Source organism: Miniopterus natalensis, chromosome 2, assembly GCF_054644295.1.
Source record: "Miniopterus natalensis isolate mMinNat1 chromosome 2, mMinNat1.hap1, whole genome shotgun sequence".
In the NCBI taxonomy this organism is placed as follows: domain Eukaryota; kingdom Metazoa; phylum Chordata; class Mammalia; order Chiroptera; family Miniopteridae; genus Miniopterus; species Miniopterus natalensis.
This window is the reverse complement of record NC_142082.1, coordinates 164,897,437-164,904,888: the sequence shown is the minus strand read 5'-3', so window position 1 is coordinate 164,904,888 and position 7,452 is coordinate 164,897,437.

Here is a 7,452-nt window from a genome sequence, read left to right as displayed (position 1 = left end):
GGTAAAATCCAGATTCAAGAGTATAAACACTGAGGGTATTGACAGAGCAAGGAACAGGCAGCCAGACACGGGGTAAAACTCAGGAGATAGAAAGAAGCGGCCTCGAAGACTGAGGATGCTCAAAACCAGAAGTGTCAGAGGGTAATGAGCGAGGAGAGCTGTGTGTGTGTGTTTGTATGTACTTGTGTGTGAAAAAGTGGTAATATGACTATAGCAGCTCCAACCCCACCCCCTGCTGGGCAGTGTTTGTGTGTTGCCAAAAGTACAGTTCAAGTCATAGAATCTCAGAATATTAGAACCAGAAGGGACCTTCGATCACTTCATGTACATTGGAGCTCAAAAGAATTGAGCGATTGACCTAAAGTCACACAGCTACCCAGTGTATGGTTCATTGGCTTTGGGGCAGAGTCAGGAAAACACCTCAGGAAGAAATCAGTGTCAAAGAATAAAAAAACAGTCCTCAAAAGCTACCAACTAACAGTATAAACATGAAGGTAAAAAGGAGAGAGGAAAATATTCTGGAAAGCACAAGTTCAGATACAGAAAGCACCACACATGAGAAGACAATTTAATCTTAGGAAAAACAGATCCTGAAAGCAGAAAAGGCATAAGATACTGTCTCAGAAGGAAATGCAAACACACACACACACACATTAATTTTAATTTTATGGGCAGTGTGATGCCAAAAAGTTATAATAAAGTGCATGTCATAAATATTTGATTTTGTATGAAGAAATACAAGGAACTGGTTTGTATGAGAGGAAGAAGGCTTGGATGCTCACTGCAATTTAAATTTTAAAGGAGGATGAATAAACCTAGTTTATTGAGTGAAAGTCTGCAATTGGGTGTTCCAATAACGAGGCTTCCTGTAGGCTTCTAAGCAATTTATAAATACACATGAACAGATTCAGAAACAAGGAGTCCACTGAGGCTATAAACTAGGCTTTGGTTTTCACTCTTGTCCCAGAAACTATTAGGTAGATTAGCATCTAAAATCACAAAACTTTAAAAGAAACGAGATTACAGCAAAAGTTATAGTGTGGGGTGTTTAACATACAGAAATGTAATACATATGACAACTAAGGCATAAATGACAGTGCAAAAGGCAATAAATGGATATATGTTTTCCAGGTTCCTCTTACATTTTCCATGAAGTAGTACAATATTAACTCTAAGACTCTGAAAAGTTAGGCATAGATATATTGTAATTCTAAGCAATAACTTTAAAATGTAAAAAGGCTAATAGATCAATTTAAATGGAATTGCAAAAAAATATTCAATTAATCCCCCCCCCCCAAAAAAAAACACCACAAAAACAAAAACAAAAAAACACAGGAAAGGAGTAATAGAGAAAATGAACAGTTGAGACAAATAGAAAACAAAAAATAAAATGTAGTCTTAAATGCAATCAAATTAATAATTACATTAAATATAAAAGGACCAAGGACTCCAAATAAAAGACAGAGATTGTCGGAATGGATAAAATAGCAAGACCCAGGTATATGCTGCATATAAGAGACACACTTTAAATATAAGGACAAAAATAGGTTAAAAAATGAATGAATAAAAAAAGATGCCATGCAAAAGGCAAGGATAAGAAGACTGGAGCAACTATATTAATACTAGACAAAGAAGACTTCAAGGCAGAAAGTATTACTAGAAATAAACAAAATGGGAGTCTCTGGCAATAGGCATTAGTTTGTTGATTATAGAACCAAAAAAGTCAACAAAGTCAAAGGGAGGCCAAGACTTAGTTTTAAATCCATTTCTCCAAATTCCCTCAAGTTTATCTTGAAGATAGTTTAAGGCCACTTGGTTCAAGCACACTTAACTTCCTGAGTTCTTACTGAGAAATATAAAAGGTAAATTTTTAAAAGAAAATACTCTTGAACTAGGAGAAAAACTTGAGAATACTGAGCTGTGTGGACTCTCCAGCTTATGTTTAACTTAAATGAATGAGGAATGTATTTAACAAATCTGTATTGAGTTTTCACTATGTGCCAGACACTAGGCTAAGCATTCTATAAATACTGTAAACATAGCCCCTACCCTCCTAAATAAAACAAATAAGTAAACCAACAAGTCACCAAAACAGCTATAAATTGTAATAATTATTATCAAGAAAGCACTCATGATGCTGAGATAAAGAATAACAAATGAGAGGGGGAACCTGCCTGAGATGGGGTGATCAGAGAAGGGTTTCAGAGGAGGTGACATTTAGGGAAAGCCTGCACAAGGGGGCTAGGGAGGGCAGGGCAACAGTGTATCCAAAGGCACATGAGGAGAGAGCTCCAGAGTTTTTAAGGAACTAAGTCAGAGCTGCTAGAGCCCAGAGAAAGGGAGACAGGGACTAACTCTTATGAGACAGTTCTACCAAAGCTTCAAGGAACATAAAATCCAATCTTACATAAAATTGTCCATAAAGTACAAAAAAAAAAAAAGTGAATTTTATAACTCAAAGACTAACATTACTTTGATACCAAAGCCATATAAGGACAATACAAAAGTGGAAATTATGGGACAATCTCACTCACCAAGTAGATATAAAAATCCCAAATCCAGCAAGTAATAAAATAATAACACTTTATGTAGGCCTTGGGAGGTATTACAAAATAGCCCAAAGCGTCACATTTTGAAAACTGGAATAAACAATTTATTGCTACTTTTCATAACACTGGAAAATTTGCACCTGACTGAGATGTAAACAAATTTATAGTGAGCATCACTTATGATCCTGGAGACACTCAGCTTCCAGATTTTATATTGCAGGACAGAACTGGCCCCATGCAAATTTTTAAGTAGATAAAATTTGCCTTTGAAATCTACTCTGTTTCTTTCCCTACCCTGAGCCCACAATCTCACCTCGAATGGTCCTACTACATTTCCCTTTGGGAAAAGGCTCTGGGGCTGGGGTTGGTCATTTTACTATATGTGTAAGCTCTCTGTAAAATGGGGATTGTGTTGTGTAATGACTAATGAAATACTGTATAGTTGACGTCTACTGCAACACTTGGAAAATAGCAGGAATTCAATCATTTTTTTCTGCTCATAGAATGAAAGGTTTTGCTCTGTGTTCTAAGGTTGCTGGTGCTTCAAGAGCACAGAGAGAGATGGTGGGAAATATAGCCCCTGATACAAAGTCTCAATGAGTTACATGTAGAGTGGTAAATCAAACACAATCTGAAGCATACTTTGAGGAAGGGCATCAGTCAAGAACTTGATTTTATTTGTTTCCAAATAGAGTTTAAATTGCCTTTGGTCAGCCCTTTCCTTTTTCTAACCTATAAACAATCTTTTTTAAAAAAATCTTAGCTGTTCATATCTTAACACAGGATCTCATTAAACCCCAGACCTTCTCTTAATGACTTAACAAATATTTATTTGATTGAATGAATCAAATGTAAACATATTGCTTTCAAAGTACATCTCTGCCATTTGTAAGTCCAACTAAGTGCGTACCATTAAGTCCATATCAAAGCCATCTAACACTTGCCATCTTGGGGGTTCAAAGTTCGGAGTCAGACTGGTAACATGTATCCACCATTATAGTATCACACAGAGTAGTTGCACTGCCCTAAAAATCTCTGTGCTCAGCTATCCCTAATCCCTGGCAACCACTGATCTCTGTCTTCATTGTTATGCATTTTCCAGAATGTCATGTAGTTGGAATCATTCAATATGTAACCTTTTCAGATTGGCCTCTTTCACTTAGCAATATGTATTTAAATTTTCTCCATGTCTTTTCATGGCTTAATAGATCATTTCTTTTCAGTGCTGAATAAAATTTGATTGTCTGGATGTACCACCATTTAGGTATCCATTCATCTACTGAAGAACATCTTGACTGCTACCAACTTTTGGGAAATACGTAAAGTTTCTATAAACACATGTACGCCGGTTTTTGTGTAGACATAAAGTTTTCAATTTCTTCAGGTAGATACCATCAAGCATGATTGCTGGATCATACATTAAGACTATGTTTAGTTTTGTAAGAAACTGACAAGTTGTCATACAAAGTTCCATTTTGCATTCCTTGCAAAATTCCATTTTGCAGTCATTGTTAGCAATGACTGATAGTTCCTGTTACTCTATATCCCCACCAGCAACTGGTGGTGTTAGTTTTCTGGATTTTGACCATTCCAATAGGCGTGTTGTGGTATCTCACTATTTTAATTTGCATTTCCCTGGTGACATCTGATGGAAAGCATCTTTTCATATGTTTATTTGCCTTTTGTATATTTTCTTTGGTGAGGCGTGACTATTATTGTCTTTGGCTAACTTTCTAATTGAGTTGTTTTCTTACTGTTGAGTTTTAAGAGTTCTTTGAATGTTTTGGAAAACAAGCCTCTATCAACTATATCTTTTTGCAAATATTTTTTCCTAGTGTGTGTCTCCTCTCTTTGTTCTGTTGACAGTGTCTTTCATAGAGCAGAAATTTTTTATTTTAATGAAGTCTGCCTTATCAATTCTTCTTTCATGGATTGTGCCTTTGGTGTTATATCCAAACCAAGGGTCATCCTGTGTCAGATTTCCTCCTGTGTTAGCTTCTAAAAGTTTTAGAGTTTTGCATTTTACACTTAGGTCTATGATCCATTTTCAGTTAGTTTTTGTGAAGCTTGTAAGGTTTGTGTGTAGATGCCTTTTTTTTTTTTTTTGGCATATGGATATCCAATTGTTGCACCACCGTTTGTTGAAAAGATTATCTTTGCTCTGCTATATTGCCTTTTCTCCTTTGTAAAGATCAGTTGACTATATCAGGTGGGTATATTTCTGGGCTCTGTTCTGTTCCATTCATCCATTTGTTTATTCTTTTGTCAATACCACACTGTCTTGATTGTTGTAGCTTTATAATAAGTCTAAAAGTTGGATAGTGTCAGTGCTTCAACTTTGTTCTTCTTCAATATTGTATTGACTGAAGGACTTTTTAAAATTTATTAGAATCTTTTTAAATAGCTGCTTTACCACTGTTATAATTCCGTGGCTTATTAAACATATAGTATTTATATATTTTAATATTTTGCTGACTCAGAAACCTGTGTATTGTTTTTTACCCCATACAAGATGACTCCAGAATGTATTAATTATACTTCAGTGATTCCGCTGTTCCTATAACCTCTTCTCTCCCCTCCTCATTCCTTCAGTTCCCTGCCAGCCTTTCTCCTTCATACCCAGAGCCATCTAATAAAGTGGGAATAAACTGAGGTTTCCAGAGGAACTATGTTTTACACTCAATTTTAAGATACATGGCCTAAGAGTTCCTGAGAAGAGCTTTATGTGTTTCTTCTGTGGAGCAATCCACTGTCTCTCAGAGCCTTAGAGGCATGGTCTGGGCAGCCACGCTATGCAAAGTCCTATCTCAAGGTGTGAGGCTCTGTTACGATATCACTAGAATAACAACTGTAATTAGCAGGTAAATATTAACTATCTTTCTTTTTCAAAAAGTCAATTTCTGGGAATTGTTCCCCTTCCTTTCTCTCTTCCTTCACTTCATTTTTACAAAAATAAGCAACTTGAACTCTTTGAGAACCTTGAAAACTATATAACAGATGTCTCTCTTAGCTGTCACCAAAACCTGCATCTATCAGTGACACATTCCTCCCCAAATTCCTCACTCAGACACCTGCAGGTTACTTTTCAATGTTTCTGTGTATCCAGAGATATGGGAAGGACTGCAGCCCGGGAAAAATGACACAGCGCGGGCATTAGAACTGCTCTAATGAAAGTTGATAAGACTTGTTTGCTTGGGGTCATTGACTTGCGGCCAAGCCAGCTCAGTGGGTCTAGTTTCTAACTTATCACTTTTCACCCTTCATGAAGAGCAGGCACTGGAGAGACAGCTGAACCCACAAAGCCAGTATTGTCGATTGTGATTAAAAGGAGTGTGGGATTCACTTTCTCTAGCACAAGGGGGAAACCAAAGCTGATTCAACTAAGAGGAGGGCAAGAGGAGTCCTGGCCAGTGTCACCTCGTCTGGAGAGGGAATGCAGAGGAGACTGGGGCTTCCATTGTACAGTGTCTGGGGGATGCTAGAAAAACAGGGCTTTCATTGTTCCCCATCCAGCCTTTAACTACCACAGATGAGAGCTTCCTTTCTACTTATTACCTGTGGTCCAGAGCTGCTGGGAGAGGTAATCAGACCATGCTCTAACATCCTTTGAACTCCCTGGAGAGCTTGAGTGACAGTAAAGCATGTGGGATCCTTATCAACACTAACTCTCTTGGGTCCTCCTCTCCCATCTTTGTCACCTGTGACAGTCACTCGACCTGGTTCATTCATTCTTTGCTGATGCTGTTTGTTTCAAGTCCATTAAAAGCTCACTCCAGGAAGTAAAAATTCACATAACCTGTGCCAGTCTTCTGAGTGGCAAAACACAACATGGGGGGTTTAGAATGAATTCAGCCTCTTTGCAAATACTAAAGTAACGACAGTATACATTGATTCCGCAAACGTAAAACCATCAAACGAGGCCTTGGTCATTAGTGTGCCTGCACTAACCTTCCCTGGAAAAAAAAAAAAAAACAACACAATAACTTTTTCTCTCTACATTTTTTTCTTTTTTAACTCCAAATCGAGAGCTTCATTATCTTTCACATCAAAAGGAGGTTTAACTAAATGTTCTACAGATTCTAAGGATGCTAACAAAAAAAGCAAATATGAATAGAAACACTTTTTTAAAATGTATCTATTTCCAAGAAGATCTGAGCAGTGCAGGTATGTGGAAGAACATGAGGTCATTTCAAAATATACTATGTTGGGTTTAACCTTCGATTATGAGCAGCAGTTCAGTCTGATGATTCAGTATCTGGGCAATACAGAAATGGACCCTATTTGCCAGTAAATAAAAATGTGTTTTACTGTAATATGCTCCGTTCTAAAAACTTTCCCCTGACCCTCTTAATTGCACTACTAAACCTAATAATTTCACTACTTATAAACCTAATAATCGTCTGGATAGATATCTTTTTCTCACTAACCTCTCCTTTGTACTGCTTGGAATATCTCCTCTCTGGCCAATAAATCTAAAATTTAAGAGCTTATATCTTTATTTTAGTTTTAAGAATAAAGTTTCTAAAAATGCATCAGTTAAAAACTCTTATAATGGACATGAATGAATAGTTCCTTTAGAACATTAGATAGGAACACTCATACATACATATACATATACATATACATATACATATACATATACATATACATATACATATACATATACATATACATATACATATACTCTGCTAAACCATAAGTAAACAAGGCTGTCAACTATCATCATTTCTGTTTCTGTTTAACATTATTCTGTATTACTCAAATCAGTTAGACAAGAAGAAAAAATGAATAATGTAGCATTTGGTGGTACTATATTTGCCTCTAGAAACCTCAAAAATCCACTAAAATTAATACAAATAATAAGAAATTGAAATTATCTAGACACAAAATTAATATTTAAAAA